Source organism: Lygodium microphyllum, chromosome 20 (genome assembly GCF_053477565.2).
Source record: "Lygodium microphyllum isolate KBCC chromosome 20, Lygodium_microphyllum_v1.1.10, whole genome shotgun sequence".
NCBI lineage: Eukaryota > Viridiplantae > Streptophyta > Polypodiopsida > Schizaeales > Lygodiaceae > Lygodium > Lygodium microphyllum.
In genome coordinates this window covers 61,529,471-61,547,178 of record NC_141154.1, presented here as the reverse complement: position 1 = coordinate 61,547,178, position 17,708 = coordinate 61,529,471, and positions in this window count along the sequence as shown.

Here is a 17,708-nt window from a genome sequence, read left to right as displayed (position 1 = left end):
GTGACTCTTTTAAGGTCTTATTTCATGAAACTTACACATGTGACTTTGAATGATGCTATATCTAAAAGAAGAAACTCATATTATAAAATCTTTAAATCCATAACATTATAAAATTTGGCCATGATAACATATCTTCATATAATGTTTGAGGCTCTTTTATTCTAAATTCTCTCTATACTCCTTCAAATCTTTGTATTCTTACATCAAACTTGGAAATTTCTTATGCATACCCTAGCTAAGTCTCCTTGATGTTTCCACCACTATACAACATTGCATTTTGTTAGTACACTAGAAAATATAGAGTGAAATCCAAATCTCCTAATAGCCACATAGCTTTTACTTCATCACTTAAGCTCTCGAGATATGTGATCTTATATTTGTAATATACAAAGTACCTTTTAAAGACAAAAATAAATATAGTGCTCTCTTTCATCCAAAAAAATAAGACATTCATTAAAAATGAGATTTCAAAATTTTCCAAAGTCTCTAATATGGTGTTGTATGATTGGTATTAGCCTTGGTTGCCTAATTGTATTTGGATCTTTATGGATACTAAGATAGATTTCTAATATGGGGACATAGATGAGGATATTTCTATAAAATAGCCTAAGGGACTTATGAAAAAATGTAAGGGACACCTAGTGTGTAAATTGAAAAAGAATTTCTATGAGCTTAAGCATGTACGTAGGGAATGATGCCATAAGTTTAATACTTTCATACATTCACAAGGATATTCCCATTGTGATATGGATCCGTGTCTATACAAGAAGAAGGCATGTGATGGTAGCATTCTTATCTTAGTTCTTTATGTTGATAACATGCTTATTGCTAGGAGTGCTCATATTGAGCTGGATACTTTAAAGACTCAGCTTAAGAAGAGCTTTGAGATGAAGAACATGGGGTATGACTCACCTATTGGCAGTCCATTATCTTCACATATAAAGATTAGTAAGGTAGTGTAAACAGTGAGACAAAGAGGTGAGAGAAAGTTTGTAGAGGAAAGAAAAAATTGTCTAGGAGAGAGAAAATTTGAAAACAAAGAGAGAAAGATAGAAAGATAGAAAGAAGAGAGAGAAAAGAAAAGCAACCATGGAAGCTTAAGAACAATCTTAGAGATGAAGAGGCTCTTGTATTATTGACTAAATGAATAAGAAACTAATCCTCTTACATCTTATACTCAAGTCAAGGTGACTAGAATATTTTATCTCTCTATATCTATTTTCCCCTCAAAAACAAAAAAGAGTTGATTACAAAGGATTACGATGAGGATGACAAAGTAGTACTTTATTTACATGATATACAAGAATGGAAGCAAAGTGAATAATCTTCATGAAACTAATTGGAATCCAAGAAGAAGACTGAATAGACCATATATATCCATATTGGGCTATAACAATGAAGTATTGGTCAAAATATCTTCATGAAAATTCTCGTACAACTAGTAAATATGATGTTTTCTACAATAGTTCCTGCTAGTATAAAACCAAAACAACTTTTGATAGACTTATGTAATTTGAGTGTGCTATAGTTCAAAAGTAAGCCCTTCACATGTTCTTTTATCCTATGTAAATAAGTCATCTCTAAACTTGATTAGAATAAAAAATATTTTGAGATAGGGAGCTATCTATGGACTCTCTAGAGGGAAACACGAGACAAACGTACTCATTCAACCATTTTTATAACCAAAGTGTTCTTTTGAAATAAGAAAAATCCTTTGCAATAGATGATGGTCTCCCAAAAACCTCCTTTGAAGGTGAACCTTATCACTTAATATGATATTCCATTATAGATGTAATACAAAGCTTCTTTTCTCACTGGCCAATGATCATCACTTGAATGTACTAAATGAGCCCCTCTTCATCCATGGGTGGTAGCTTCTCTAGACAATCAACTTGGGAGCCAATGAAGGGATTTAAATATTTAACATGGAAAATAGTATGAATCCTAGCAGTAGAAGGAAGCTACAACCTATAAGCCAAGTTTGCAATCTTCTTACGGATCTTATAAAGTCTAAAATAGTGATGTCAAGGCATGTAGGGTTAATTGTCTACCATAGGGGTAAGAGACATAAGGATATACAGAGATTGAGAGATGAAACAAGAAAAAGAAAGAGTTAAGAATTTATAAGATTTAATAGAGAAAGATAGATGTGAAATCTATTAATTTCATTTCATATGGCTTAATAGAGTAAGCAATCAGTAATACATCCTATACATCAAATAGATATGCCCAGGACAAAGGCACATGCACACACTTAGGATAATATCCCAATATAGACTAAGACTATGGCTACGTATACACATTGATACATGAATAATCTATTATGAACATAATCCAAAAGCTTTAGGTAACATCTCAAAATCTCATGCATACATTTATTTGCTAATAGTAGATTATATGTATTATCAATAGTAGACAAGACATATGAATAGAAATGTATAAATCCCTACCAATTCTCTATATGGGCCTTCACAAGCACTTTAACCTTGCGATTATAACTTTATCACAAAAACAAAACATGGTACTAATGTTGCCCCAAATCTAAGAAAAATCCAAGCATTATTCTTTGGACTATGTCTATCACTATTTGTAACATGTCCCCCTGTCTACTTGTAGGACACGTCTTAACAGCCCATCAAGAAGAGAGTCTAGAAATTGCCGCCCGGCACTCCCAAGTCTACCACGAAACGGAAGCATTCCGGCCATTCCCACTTAGGACCGACCTGAATCAGGGTTTTCCTAATGGTCAAGTTCCTAGAATGGTAGCTAGCATCGGAACTTCTTGTGCAGAAACGACAGGGTCCAAGCGGATTTATACTGCACTTGGTTCAAGGAGAATGGGAAACAAGAGGGATGCGAAGCTCGACCTCTTTGCCCCCCTAGGACAAAGTCCGATTCCATTCCCCTAAAACATCATAAATCAGGACTCTAGCTCTATAAATTCTAGGTCATTGTTACCTTGCTGTCAATCCTTTAGGAAAAGTTCCTGGCCAACCGGCACCACCCTTCCGTAGGACGAACCTAGAGTCATGTCCACCGCACTTTTCTCGGGTTGCTTTAGATCTCTAATAACCTACCACATTTAGTTTGATAAGAAAAAACATCTTCCTTAATTAACCAATTAATCACTGGTTCCTTCACGTAACTTAGGCACTGACATAGAAAAACAATGTCAAGCAAGTTCCTTTTTCCAACATTTGATCTTTATTTATCAGTCTTTAGAATACATCAAATAAACCTGCTTGAAGGCTATTCCAACAATCCACAAGGATCACTATTCCAAGTTTCGCCCGTTGACTAGTATGCGGGCCTCCAGATCCCATCTAGAGTCACATCGACCTCTTGTGTAGGATCCCGAGGCAAGGGATTTACGGCTAGAGCCTCTCCTGGCACCCAAGTGCCCTCCTTCTCCAAGTAGCACCCATGGAGAGACCTCTCGCGAGCAGGTTCGGTCCACGTACCCGATGCGGCTAACAACCCCCTTGGATAGGGTCAGGCAGACAGTCAGAGGTAACTGATACTGCCTCTCCCTCGAGGCTCTTAACCCGGAGCAAGCAATTTCAAATACATGACATGCAACTAAACTTTGTAGATCGAATGAGTATATAAATTTCCCAATGCATTTTAACTTTCGTATGAGAATTAAAACATGCTTAATGCAATTTTTCCATGCGGGTCAATTTTTGGAACCTAGGCATTAATTATTGAGACGTTGTCCACTCTCGTACTTTGGGTGGAAGCTCCCACGTGCGCTCCTCTTGTCTTTGCTTCAGAGCCATTCACGCAGTAGATTTCGACGCAGCGAATCTCCCTTGACTTCCTTACGCACTTCAAGGTTAGTACTGTCTGAGATTGCAGACATTGTTTTGAAAAAAACCTGAGAGACACGGGTGAACCAGGCCTAGGGAAGCTTTAGTTAGAAGCTTCCAAGCTTCTGGAAGAAGCAAGAAGATGATGTGTATGAGGAGATGAAGATCATGATAAGGGAGATGACGAAGATGGTGATGATGATGATGATGATGATGATGATGATGATGATGATGATGATGGTGGTGGTGGTGGTGGTGGTGGTGGTGAAGGCGGCGGGCAGCAGCAGCTTGGCGGTGTGGCGGCAGCAGACGGATAGCAGCGGGCAGTATGATCTCCACGGCACGCAGCAGCAGCTTGGCGGTGTGGTGGCAGCAGACGACCAACAGTGGGTAGTATGATCCCCACGGCAGGCAGCAGCAGCACAGTCAATCAATCCCCCCCTCAAGCTTGGGGAGGGGAGGTTCATATGGGGTGAAGATGGGGGGGTAGCCACACAAGTGGCAGGTAGCACGCTTCCCCTCCCCATGCCCCTCCACCACTCAAGCTTACACATACTCCCTCTCCCCGCCATGCAACCGGTGAAGGGGAGGGAGTTTACACATAAAAAAATTTTGCAAAAATTATCCCTTTTTCCCTTGAAGGGGTGTTCCCGTGGTGAACTACGGATTTGGAGCCATGGCTTCCTATACACGACGTGGGGCTGGTGTTTGTTGATGCACACAGAAGGAGCACTTAGCCCAAGGTTTTTCCATTGAGGGAGATTACTTTGAATCGCTTTTGTGTGAGATCAAGAGTCGTTAATATTTCATTCCAGAAATATTACATTCTCTCCCCCTTAGAGGAATCAAGATGTCCTCATCTCGAGAAGATCTGGGGCTATTATTGGTTGAGAGTACTTTCATCCATCCAAGTGACATCCTCTTCAGGGTAATCTTTCCACTGGATGAGGTATTTTCTCAAGGTCCTGGATCTCAGTTGCCTCTCCCTAACATCTAAGATCCTGTCCCCAGCCATAGCTCAAGGACTTCTTGGCTCGGCATTACAACTTGTTGATCATCAAGCACATGACTAGGGTTAGGCACATACTTTTTCAATAGACTGATATGGAATACATTATGAATTTTTAGGTTTTCAGGGAGTTGCAGTTTGTAAGCATTAGGCCCTAGGCACTTGAGAATCTTGTAGGGTCCACAATACCTTGGACTTATCTTTTTGCATTCACCCAAGGATAGAGAACTGTTCTTTGGACGTACGTGAATGAAGACCATATCACCTTCAACGAAGGATTTGTCTTGGCATTTCAAGTCTGCGTAAGCCTTCTCTCTGTCCTTGGTGGCTTGTATGTCTTGTCTTATTGATTTTATTTGGTCATCCATGTCTTCCAACATCTGCTTTGAAGCTTCAACCCTCAAGGCTGGGTCCAAAAAGCTTAAAGGAGTACGACAATCGTGCCCATACAATGCTTGAAAAGGTGTCATCTGAATGCTTTGTTGGTAAGAAGCATTGTAGGCAAACTCAACCGGTGGCAAATATTGAATCCACTTTTTGGGTTCGCGACAGCAGTGTGCCCTAAGCATATCTTCAATGGCTTGGTTGACTCGTTCTGTTTGACCATCAGTTTGGGGATGATAAGCTGTACTAAAACAGAGTTGAGTCCCAATGGCCTCGAAGATAGCCCTCCAAAAGTGTGATGTGAAGAGAGAGTCACGATCACTAATGATTCTTCTGGGTAGCCCGTGCAGTTTGAATATTTCCTTGATGAATAACCTTGCGATGTCTGAGGCTTTATAGTTTGTCTTAATAGGGATAAGATGTGCAACCTTGGTGAGCACATCTACCACAACCATAATGGAGTTGTATCCCTCTGAACTTGGGGCAGGCCAGCAACAAAGTCCATACTAATGAATTCCCATTTCATTTGGGGAATATCAAGTGGTTGCAATTTCCCTGGCATTTTGACATGTTCGGCCTTAATACGTTGACAAGACAAACATTTCATGACATATTTAAGAACATCGCCTTTGAGCCTATCCCAATAATAGCTCTTCTTGAGTGCATTAAGGGTCTTGGCATAGCCAGGATGTCCTGAGAAAGGGGAGTCATGGGCTTCCCAAAGTATCTTTTGCTTGAGTGATTGGCTTGCCCCCGAAATACATAATCTTGTCCTATAGTAAACAAGTCCATTATTGATAGAGAATTTTTGGTACTTTTTTTGTAGCTTCGGGTCTTGATCTTTGATGGGGATCTCCCTTAGCAATTTCTGAGGGTGGGTCATCACATGCCTCTTCTCTAGCTAGCTCAAGAATTGGGTTGTTTGGCATGGATATCTTTGTAGCTAGAGATCTTGCTGTTGATGGATCTTGCAAAATTAGAGAATTCAGAAATGCCTTGTGATTGAGTGCATCGGCAACTACATTCTCCTTTCTAGGCCGATATTTGATTTCAAAGTCATATTCTTCCAATACTTCAATCCATCGGACGTTGCCTCATATTGCGTCATTCTGGGTAAATATCCATTTAAGACTCTTGTGATCCGTCACTAGGGTAAATTTGTTACCCAGCAAGTAGTGTCTCCAAAGCTTGAGAGCATGGATGACAGCCAACAGCTCCAAATCGTGGGTAGCATAGTTCCTTTCATGGCTCTTCAATTTCCTTGAAGAGTATGCTACAAGATGATCTTCTTACATGAGCACACATCCTAAGGCAAGTGTGCTAGCATCAGTTTATCACTTAAAAGTTCTTACTAAGTTCAAGAAGTTTCAAGTTGGGTGCTGATACCAAGCTTTGCTTTAGTTTGTCAAAGCTGGTCTGTTCAGCAAGGTGACCATACAATTGATACTTGCTTCTTTAGTAGATTAGTCAGAGGTGTTGCAATCAAAGCATACTTTTTGATAAAGACCCTGTGTCATCCTGTCAATCCAAGAAAACTATGTATTTCTTTGATAGAAGTTGGTGTTGGCCACTCCATAACGTCTCTAACCTTGGTCGGATCCACTGAAATTCCTTTCACTGATACAATGAATCCCAGATATTCAATCTGTCGCTTGAAAAATGCACACTTATTCTTCTTGGCATAAAGCTTCTGTGCCCTCATTGTTTCAAGGACAATGTGAAGTTGGGGTTCATGATCTTTTTCCTACTTGGAGTAAACTAGGGTATCGTCAAAGAAGATGAGTACGAAGTCATCAAGATAGGGCTTAAAGATATCCTGCATTAACCTGTTGAAGGTAGCAGAACATTTGTAAGCCCGAGTGACATGACTAGGAATTCAAAGTGTCCATATCTTGTACTAAATGCAGTCTTCGGGATATCTTCTTCCTTGATCCTTATCTGATAATATCCAGATCTGAGATCTATCTTAGAGAAGATCTTCGCACCTTGAAGACGGTCAAGTAATTCATCTATTCTTGGAATGGGGTATTTATTTTTTATGGTTGATTGATTCAACCCTCTATAGTCAACACATAGCCAAAGCGTTCCATCTTTCTTCTTCTGGAACAGCACTAGAGCTCCCCATGGCGAGCTGCTAGGACGGATGTAGCCTTGGTCTAACAGTTGCTTGAGTTGCTCCTTTAGCTCAATCGCTTTCGGGATGGACATCCTATATGGTCTCTTTGTGATTGGTCAGCTCCTGGCGCCAGCTTGATTTCATGATCGACTTCCCTTTGAGGAGGAAGTTCAATCATCTCTTCAAGAAATATGTCCGCGTATTCCTTTAACCATGAAGGTTTTTCCCTAAATTTTTGATTCTGATCTAGCTTATTTAGTTTAATCAAATAGATAAGTATCCCCTCTCTAACTCCTTTTATTATCCGTGTTGCTTTGGCCAATTGAATTTTTGGCTTACCAGCCTCTCCTTGAGTTGTGACTAGTTCCCCTTTAGAATTTCGGAAGGAGACTTGGCCCTTTCCACAGTGAATGTGAGTGTCATTGGGTATTAGCCAATCCATTCCGAGCAAACATTCGTGGACACCTAGGTTCATTACTCAGAATCTGACCGAAGTCAACTTTCCACCCAGTAGGAATTTCACCTTAGTAGTTTGCCTGGTACAAGAGACCTCACGACCATTTGCTAATTCCACAAGTAAGGTAGGTGCATCTTTTGTGGCTATTTCTAATCTTTTTGCATAAACTAGTGAAATGAAGGAATGTGTACTGCCACAATCAATCAAGGTTTTGAAGCTTTTATCTTGGTAATCCGAAGGGGTTTGAATCACCGAGAATTGGCGATTCGGGCCTTTCTTGTGAAGAGCGGTGTGAATTGTTGCCCTCTCAATGTCAGCTTCCATGGTTGGGTCTTCTTCATCACCCAGCTCCTTGTTGGCAACACTCGATGATGGGACCTGAAATGGGCCGACACTGGCTATAGCACTAGCCGGACCTCATGCTTATGACACACAAACACCCTCACGGCCTCGCGGACTAGGAGCATCAATCTAAGGCTGAAGGACAAACTGCCCTAAATCTTAATTCATGCATTTATAGTTTATAGTCCAATGTTTCTCTTAAACTCCTCAGAGGGAGAACCCTTACACATTGGCAATGCCACGATCACACACATATGGAGGCACTCCACCGATTAATAGTCGGAGCCCCATTGCAGCTCTCCTACATCACAGGGATTGGCCCTTTGATGTGCTGCTAAAAATATAACACAAATGAGCACAAACTCCTCTCAAGGTACCAATATTTTACATTTTAGGATGTACCATTCCTCACTACACTTTCCCCTTAGGACCCAACGACTAACCTACAACTTAGGACATCCTCTCACGCTCATCGTTGGTCACAACCTAAGGAAGATAGGTGCCATGCATCCAAGAGATTTTTTTTAATACCTTTTAATTATTATGCTTAATGCAAATTGTGTATGGCTATGTGCTTAGACAAAAGAAAGATCAGTGTCGTGCATAATGCATAAAACATTATTTCCATGAATTTCACTAACCCGTGCTGCGTTGAAAGGAGGCACCGAGCCATATGCTCATGCTACCATCCTCTTTATTTAAATTGTTTCCTATATGCCAAGTGCAATGCATAAATCAAATCTTTTCTTTATCTTTCAGTGTTTCAGCCCCTCCTCATCTAACTCTTAGCATTTTGCATCATTGATTAGTTAGATAGGGTTTCTATGCATTTTTCCCTTTTAAAAGAACTATAAATACACACAAAACATAGAAACGGGGACAAACTGAGGCCAACCTTGTGCTTTGCCATCGTTATACATTGCACAAACATAGATATAAAATTTTTCTAATTTTCCTAAGTCCATTTCCTATTTTTCCCTAATTTTAAACCCATTTTGCCCATTTTTGGGCAATTTTTTCCTATTTTTCTTTAATAAATAATGAATGAAAATGAGAATTGATTGTGGGCTGTGGCCCTTAGGTTCATTGACAGAAAAAACTCAGATTTAGTTGGTGTGACATATCATATTTCTCATTTATATAGCAAAAACCCAATTTTACCCTTGAAACGCATGTTTTTCATACATTTTGACACTAAATCCGGTCATGTAGCCTTATATTTTCTGATTTTCAGGTTGCAAACTATTGAAACTCATGGCAAACAATATCATAATGAGCTTTCATCCCATATTAACAATATTTCATAAAGCAAATAGTATAAAAAGATCATTTTCCTTTGTGAAAATAGCATTACCTCTTATTTTCAGGTCTCAATTTCTTGGTCTTGATTACGGGACTGATTTCTAGCATGCATTTAATGCTCAGCATCTTCAAGAATAGCACTCTTCATGTCTTCATCCATCTGGAAGCAATCCGGTCTCATCTGGACAAGCTTACATCCACCATTCTTCATTGTCTTCTTCCACACAAGAACAACCCCTTAAGGGAGAGAGAGGGAGGAGAGAGAAATACTAAAATCAGAGATCTTCATCCAAGCCATCATTGCGCAAGCGAAGGGAGGAAATAGGATCAACATACAGAGGGGGATCAAGGCCCAAGATCCATTGGGTGGGTTGCTCACAGGCAGGAGGATCCATCATCAACATGTGGGTGCAAATTTCGGCATATTCCTGGCGTGTTCTTCTCCACGTTTTGATGCACCTTCTCTCTCCACAATTTGCTCATCTACATTTCATGTGACATTTCACATTTGGGGCTCCCAAAGTTCACTTGCCCACTTGGCCAAAAAGAAGTCCACCTCTTCAAATCTTGCCCATTTGTTGGCCATTTCCCCGTCCGGTGTCCAAATCGAGTGCTGTAAATTTCTGTGCATCCGGCTTGATGTCCCGCATTGGCCAGTAACTCCTAACAACCTGCATGTCAATCTGAAAAATTATCAAAAATTAAAAAGTGTCACTCAGGTGCCTTTTAAGCACTTGACGCTTAAAATCGTCCTAGCTAGAGCCGCTGCCTTCGACGTTGAATATTTTTCCCTTGATATTCATAATTTTTAGCTATTTTTAAGAACTTCTCGGTATCAAAACTTTGCTCTCATTGGCGACCACGGGATAGGGTGACTCAGCTCGTCAAATCCCACAGTAGATCTGCACAAAACAACCAAAGGAAGCATCAAGCTGATACAAAATAGATACATACTAAACACAGCACAATGCTCACCCTACCACTTGACAAAACCAAGGCATGACATCCACAAGGAGTAGGCCTAGCGTAATCTCATAGAAGGTCCCAAGCTAGTCACTAACCGACTACTCCAACACGGCCAAACTAAAAAGAACTGTCAAAGAGGTTGCCCTAAGTGGGGGTCTGAACTACCTACCTAACTAAGGACAACACAACCAGGAGCTCCTACTAGGTGAGGACTCCTATAGCCTGATCAAGAAGTATTTTCTTTTAACACATTTCTTCTTTTAGGGTTTTACTTTATTCACATACTCAGGCATATAAAAAGGAGGGAGCTCAGTGTAGTGACCCAAGGAGAACAGGGCATCGGCCTCAGGTCCTGTCTCAGTATCCAAGAAACTACCAAGCCCTCGCAAGGCGACACTTAATCCTTTTCTGATGCTCACTTTTATTTTCACTCCAACCTTCCTTAATTTCTTCTTTTTCAGCACGATGCCACCCCTAGGAAGACAAGGCATCGGCCGTGGGTCGAACTCGTCCCCAGGAACCTACCAGGCCTTCGCAAGGCAATGATCAACTGCTTATAAACTTTCATTTCTTTCTTTTCTATTTTTGTAGGGGTTAGAACCCGTTTTTACACACCTTTGTATATTTTTATTGTCTTTAAGATATTCGAGGTTTCTTCCTTCTATCATCATTATTTTTCTTCTATAGCAAGCTTCTCTAACTGCCTCACAACTAACAAGAACTCCTAGAACGGCTGCCTCGTAGGCTAGTAGAACAGGGCCACTAGAACTGCCTTCTAAAACATGTCTTTCAATGCTTGACAATGTCTTTATAGGAGGCAGCGACTACTCAGACCCCCTTCAGACATCCTGAACCTAAACCTGGGACTTCATGCCTTGGTTGCTGATCCCCAACAAGAAAAGAAAAATCCCCCAACAAGTACACAAACAAAAATAGCATGAAACACGGAACTCCTAAAGGAGAGATATCACCTGGATAGGGCCACGAGAAGCTTCCGCACAATAAAAGGCTCCTTTCAAGCTCTTCTTTAAACCTGTCTAGCACAAAACTAAAACAAGAAACCATTAACTGCACCGGCACTAAACAGACAACTGGCCCTCTTGGCCTAATGAAATAAAGCACTTCACTACAAAACTTAATCGGCCCTCTTGGCCTAATGAAATAAAACAGTAACACCTCGCAAAACTGGCCCTCTTGGCTTGATGAGATCAAACAGAATAGCACCTACACATCCCTCCCTGAAAGAGCACAGATATACAATAATAAGCTCCTTTCCAAGGAGGAAAAATGGGCTCGTAGCCCTAAACTAAATGCATAAGGTTATGACCCATTCCTCTTGCATATATAGCAAGAGGTGTACGCATAATATGTTGTCTAATCAACCTATGGGTCCAGGATAATAACGGTAGATTATTCTCGGCTACTCTTTGCATCACCCATATCAGCCATCTTCTGCCATATATTGCATGCTCTGATAACATTCCCCACAAGCTACCGGGTCCGGTTTCATCATTGATAATAATATCTGAACTAGGATCACAATTGAAGAAGAGGTCTTCCTCATAAGTAAGATTTGCCAATGAATCCGCAAACTGATTCCAGTAACGTGGAATCACCTGAAAAGACACTCTCTCAAACTCCTCAAGTAGGGCCATGGAAGTTCGATGATACATACAAAGAATGGGATTCCACACTGTGTATGTCCCATCTAGTTGATTCAGGATCAACTGGAAATCCCCTTTTACTAACAACCACTGAATACCACCTTGTTTGGAAATATGCAATCCCATAATCAAGGCTTTATACTCCGTCATATTGTTAGTGAATCCTACCCTGAGATAAGCAGCTAACTTTATCGTAACTCTATGTCGGGGATCTCGGATTACTACTCCAACACTCCCTTTTTTATTAGGGCCCCTGGACGCTCCGTCAAAATATAATGTGTACGTCCACAATGGGTTTACACAGCCTCCCATCACGAACTCCTCTATTCGTAATTATGGTAGTCAAAGTTTAAGATGTTGAGAGCATGAACTGATGGCTCCATCCCACCTTCTTCATTGAACTCAATAGGGATACTTGTCAACAGTTATAAGCAGTGATGGTAGAAGACTTTGATCTCCCACACAAAGGTTCCGTCTTCTTGCTCAATCACTTTGTATCCTTTGCTCCACCAGATAAGTTTCCCTTGATGGTATCTCTACTTCAGATATGGGTGCTCCAAAATAAGGAATTAACCACGCCATCAACCGGCTTTAAAGCTCTTCCGCACGTCTCAAATCATCCCCAGCATGGACCTGCAATGCATTTTCTTTGTATTAGCATACTTAGAAATAATAAGGTTTAATCTTATTAAGATTAAACTTATTTTTAAACTCCACTCCCTGGAGATTAGCTAATAGAGCCGTAGACCTATTTTTTCTTAACTTGACAATCTTGTAGGGGCCACCCCATTTAGGTTCCAACTTCCCTAGAAACAGCTCCCTACGCACATCGTAATAGAGGACTAATTGCCATTTTTTAAAGGTATATTTCTTCGCTCTAAGGTCATGCAACTACTTCATCCGATGTTTAGCTACCTCCTGGTGTAATAAGCTCTGCAACTTCAGCTCATCCAGGTGGGCTATGGTCGTGAAACGTTCAAAGACGGAATCCTCATATCCTAAAGAGTGGTTAATTGTAAACCGTATGGTTGGCAACTCAATTTCGAGGGGTAACACACACTCTTCTCCATAAAATAATTTAAATGAAGTATGGCCGGTAGCTTGCTTGAATGTTGTATTGTATGGCCATACTGCCACATACAACTTCTTGTCCCAATCTCATTTCTTCTCAGAGACTATTTTAGACAAGATCCCCACAAGCTGCTTATTAGTACTTTCAACTTGCCCATTTGCTTGCGGATTATAAGGGGTCGTTTTATTATGCTTGATTTTCCAAGCTTCAATCAAGCTTTTGATCACTTTATTCAGAAAATGAGTGTCACGGTCTAACACTAATTCCTTCGGTGGACCGAAACGGCAGATAATCTTCTCTAAAAGGAAACTTGCAGTCTCTTTTGCATTGTCCTGCCTCCTCACCTGCGCTTCTGACCATTTTGAAAAATAATCAGTGGCTACTATAATGTATCTCTTCTGGGTAGTAGACGACAGGGTGATAGGGCCCACAAAGTCAATGCCCCACTTCTCAAATGGAAGGATAGCCATGATAGGCGTAAGTGGGCATTTTCTATTCTCTCTACTGTCATGTCTTTGACAGGTATCACATTTCTTTACATACTCAAAAGAATCTTGGAAGATGGACGGCCACCAATATCCAGCTCTTAAAGCTTTTTGCGCCATCAACCATCCCGCGAAGTGCCCTCCACATTCAGAGTCATGGCACTCTTCCAAAATAAAAGGAACCTCGTCAAGCATCACACATCGGCGGTAGATATCATCAACACCCTGCCGATATAGTGTTCCTGCAATCAAGGAAAACTTCAAAGCCTATTGTTTGATTTTCCTCTTTTCAGACTTTGATAGACCAGCTCCAGTCTCTCCTGTTGATAGATAATGCGTAATAGCAACATACCAAGATGGGATAGAAGTTGTATCAATTTTAAAAATTTCCTCAATATCACTTCCTTCAGTCAAGATCTCTTTCGGCTCCCCAAAATCCACAAGGCATTCCACAATACCCTGCAGCCTCAATGGCTTACTCTTAATCTCATAATTGAACTCCTACAAAGTGATTAACCACTTTGCCAAATGATCACGCGGTTATAGTTTGTTCATAAGAAATCTCAGCCCTTCCGGCTTCATATAGAATACTACCTTTTCATAGAGGATGTAGTGCCTGAATTTCTTAGTCCCAAATACCATCGCAAGACACAACTTCTCCATGTAGGTATAGTTGATCTCTAAAATGCCCAATTTTCGAATAGCAAAAGCTATTGGATGATACCACTTTTCCTCCCTGATTTGGGCTAATGTAACGTGTCCACTAGTATCATCCAGGACACGTCTTAGCAGTCCATCGGAAAGGATGTCTAGAAAGCTCTGCCCGGCACTCCCATGGAATGCTACGGGATTTGCGATCTAGGATTTTCTGCGTTTGCCATGTAGCGGAAGTATTCTAACCATTTCCCACTTAGGATTGACCGGAATTAGGGTTTTCTTGATTAGTCATTACCTAACAACAACTAGCGTCGGACCTACGCGAACTACTTTACGCAGAAATGCCAGGTCCGAAGCGGATTCACGCTGCACTTGGTTCAAGGAGAATGGGAAACGAGAGGGATGCAAAGCTCAACCTCTCTGCCATAAGGCATAGTCCCATTCCGTTCACCTAAAATAGTGTAAATTGGGTAAGGCATAACTCTAGTTCAGCATTTTCGTTGTTCGTGTCCTTTAACAATCATCCCACTGTTCTTTGAGATTTGAGAAAACTTCCCGGCCAACCGGGACCATCCAATCGTAGGATGGACCCATGGCCCATCCTCCACACTTTCCTCGGTTTGTTTTAGTTAGATAATTATCTAACACGTTAGTTGGACATGTAACAATCAGCTTTAATCAAACCGTTAAGCATTGGTTCCTTCACGTAATTTTATCACGTGACATAGAAAAACAATATCAAACAAGTTCTTTATTAACATATCATCATATTTATCTTTGAAATACAAGGAGTTTCGCCCGTAGGCTTGTCCATAATCCGCTCGAAGGCTATCCAGTAATCCACAGGGATCACTATTCCAAGCTTTCGCCCGTAGACTAGTATGCGGGCCTCGAGATCCAATCCCGAGTCACGTTAGCCTCTTGTGCAGGACCCAGAAGGCGAGGGATTTACGGCCAGAGCCCCCCTGGCACCCAAGCATCCTCCTGCTCCAAGTAGAACTCAACGGAGAGACCTCTCGCGGCGGGTTTGGTCCACGTTCCCGGCGCGGTCAACAACCCCCTTGGTTAGGGTCAGGCAGGTAGTTGAGGGTAACTGAAGCTGCCTCTCCCTTTAGGCCTTCAACCTAAAGTATAGATATTCATTTAATTTGTAATTCATAAATCAACCAATGCTCTAAAATCTCTAGCAAGCACAAACATTTCCATTAACCGATCTTGTTGTTGGCAAACTGCTAAGGAATGATTCTTTCCTTTCGAATGCATCAGCACTCGTTCTAGGGTGTCTTGCATCTTGGCAAGATCCCTTATATTCTGGGTTAGGGCGTACCCTTATTTACCCAACTTGGTCAACCCTAAAGTTCATTGGATACTTTAGTTTCCGATTTTTAACCTTCCTTACTTAGAAGGATATCAAAGAATACATCCTTTTGCAAGATAACTTGTGTAAGGATCCCCATCCTTGTTGAGGGTATTTAACATTTCTTCTTGTGAATCAATCACAAGACCATATGACTTCGTACTTGTTGCGCAAGTCGTGCATTGTAATATGTGATGAAACAATCCGTTTCAGTTTCTTTAAGCTGACATTTGTCAGACCTAGGGTCTCCTTTTTAATATTTTCTTTAAGAACCTTAGGGACAAACCCTAGTTCTTTTACGTTTACAATTTATTGACCCTACAATCAGGGAAGGTGGGCAAGTAATTAAGGTATAAACGTTTCCTGGATTTTAAATCATTCCCAATGCATATTTCGCAGCATAGGTATTTCTAAGTTTATATTAATTCGGTTAACTTTTAGAATGTAATATTGAGATCACCTCAGCACGATTTGTTATCTTTGTGACAATTGATTTTTCAGTCCTAAACTTTATTGCTTTGAGGTCATGTAAATTCAATTAATCTTCCTTTTTCCTTGCGAACGAAACTCATGCCAAATAACAATCTTTTCCTTGCTAAGATATGCAGTTAGCAATGATAACTTCCTAGAGTTCAAGCAACGTAAGAAACCTTTCATGAATTTCATCTTCTATGATGATTTGTTGCAAAAAGAATAGGGGTTAATGGTGCAAGATGCAATTTTTATTCCTTCAAAATTTAACTACTTTAGTGGTTAAATAATCTTGCTCATAAATCGTTTCAGTGCATAAGGCTATTTGAAGGAAAACTATGTTTTATACTTTATCCATTTTGCATGTTCAACTAAACTAAATTCCTTCATCGTAAATAACTAGGACAAAATATATCTTATCCCTAACAATTCATCTTGCATGATTAAATTAAAACCGATATAAAATCAAGAAGGAAAAACCTAGTTTTGGGGTGAGATATCCACATGGATACTAGGAGATGACCCTCCTGCAGCTACTCCTTTGACTTTCTTAGGCGGCATCGCAGTTGTAATCCTTCGAACATGAAGGTAGCTTTACACTCCTTTTCCGGAATTCCACCACCGCTTCAATACTCTTCTTCTTTCTTTCGAGGCAAGGAGCGGATTGACCACGAGAAAGGGGTAACAAGACCTTTAAGGTCTTAGCTTCTTTGGAGAGGGAAAGGTTTATAAAGCCTAAAAAGAAAAAGCCCTATGGGGATTTATACACAATGAAACTAAAATTCAAAGGGTAGCAAGGATTAAAAAGGGAAAACAGGTTGCATACGATCTAGAACCAGCAAGAAAGCTAGACCACGAAGGAAGATTCAAATGGGGGACTTTATTTTGGGAGTCAATCAAGTTCCTTACAACTTTCTTGAGGACTTAAAAGGTAGAAAGGTTGATGTTACATATGGTCAACTCTACTGCAGATGAACTCATCTCTGAGGAGGCAATGGCATGGTTTGGTTAGCATTAGGAAAGGAAAAACCCAAACTAGGCGGTGGGGTGGGTCGAGGGGGGTTTTTCGAGGCATGGTGGGGTGCTATGGATGGAGTGGGGTTTTTGGAGGCCTGGCACATGTGAAACATTGAAAATATTTATGAGTGTAAGCAAGCAATATGACAATGGCATAAGTAAGTTGCGTGATGTAGAATGTAATATTGTGAGCTATGCTCAATTGTACAACCAGATAACATGGGGGATTTTTGGAGAGGTTTTGGGACACATAGTAGTAAAGGGTTTAGGGATTTTAACCCGGGGTGAAAGGGGAAAGGTGAAGGATGAAGGCTTATAGCACGGGGGAGAGGGAAAAAGGGTGTGTAAGGAAAAGGGGACATGGGGGTTAAAAAGGGCTTAGGGGGGTGTGTTTTAAAAAAGAATATGAGGGGGGGTGAAACACGGGGTTTCAAACACAAGAAGGGACTTATAGATTTAGGAACTTGGGGGGGGGGGGGGGGATTTGTGGTTTATGAGACCAATGGGAGTGGGGGTTTAATGGTCCCACGGAAAGGGTTAAGGGTTTAAGACCGGGGGGGGGGGAGGATGAAAGGATTCTAAGGAAAGGGTATAGGAAGG